This window comes from Macadamia integrifolia, chromosome 6 (genome assembly GCF_013358625.1).
Source record: "Macadamia integrifolia cultivar HAES 741 chromosome 6, SCU_Mint_v3, whole genome shotgun sequence".
Lineage (NCBI taxonomy): Eukaryota > Viridiplantae > Streptophyta > Magnoliopsida > Proteales > Proteaceae > Macadamia > Macadamia integrifolia.
In genome coordinates, this window is record NC_056562.1 from 33,655,497 (window position 1) to 33,656,847 (window position 1,351).

Consider the following 1,351-nt stretch of genomic DNA (forward strand, 5'->3'; position numbering starts at 1 on the left):
TAATCGAGAGAGAGAGAGACGTGGAAATGGAATAGCGGCCGAATAGGGCCCGTTTGATGACGTAGGAAACATAAATTTCCGTTTCTTATTTCTGCTTTTAGAAATAGAAACGGAATTGAAGATGTTTGATAAATCATATTTTTAGAAGTATAGTAACCAACAAAAGAACGATCAATGATCGTTTTCAAAAATGGTGTTCCCGAACTTGTTTCACTAAGGGCGTTTCTTGAATCATAAATAGTTATAAATTTCAACTTCTATTTCTAAAAACAAGTGAAACGAAACAGTTTTATCAAACGCTTTTTGTTCTGTTTCTGCTGTTTTTCGACACAGAAACGGCATAAACACGTTTCTTGAAACCTTATCAAATGGGCCCTATATTTCCCCCCATTTTTCTTCCTCTTTTTTTTTTTTTTTTTTTTTTCACTTAAGGAGTGATCCCATACATCTCACACCACTTTAAAACCTGCACCACGCTACTTTAAAACACTACAATTATAATATACAAACAAATTATTTAAGTGGGAAAAAAGTACCCAAGGTGTACGCCTTTCGTAACAAGGCGCCCAAGGCGATGCCTTTTTGACGCCTTAGCACCTAAGTCGGTCGACCACCAAAGCCAAACTCCCTCTAACAAAGGTGCCCTTCTCTTCATAAGTAAGAAGCAATGTTAGCCAGGCAAAGGCTGCTTTGCTGGTTTTTAAACCTGCATTCATATCATAGCTAATAGAAGAAATGATACTAAGGGGACCTCTCTCATTCCTCTGTGTCTTTAGTTTCAACCTTCCCCTATCAATGTATCTTTTTCCTATTTTCATAATCGGTTGGTTGTGCTTGTGTTATGGTCCAAGCCGTGGAGGGAGACATTGCCACGAGGGCGGCTGAGCTCGCAACGAAGACTCCATAAGCAACTCCCATCCAAAGGAGCGTTAGATAGGGGACAAGGCCATTAGCATTAGAGGATTACGTGTAAACAAGGAATAATAGAAAATCGATATGTAACTGCTTTTGGTTAGAGAGGACATATAAGATGTAATGGGATGAGAGTAGAGGCAACCAGAAAAAAACTTATTCTTCTCCTGTCTTCTTTTGCTCGAGGAGGTCACCACCCTCGAAGTAGTATTTTGTAATTTCTTCTTGAATATAGTTAAGAATCAATGAAGTTTTCCTGCATAACCATAAAAGCTTGCAACTATCAATTTTCCATGAACTCAGCTAAGAATCACTTCTGTCCTCCTGGGTTTGTGCATCCGCTAACAGTTATCCATGAACTCATTTATTAACAACTTATCTAGAGAAAGTTCCTATCACATCACCACCACTACCAAAACCAGTTGGAGGGTGGAACAGA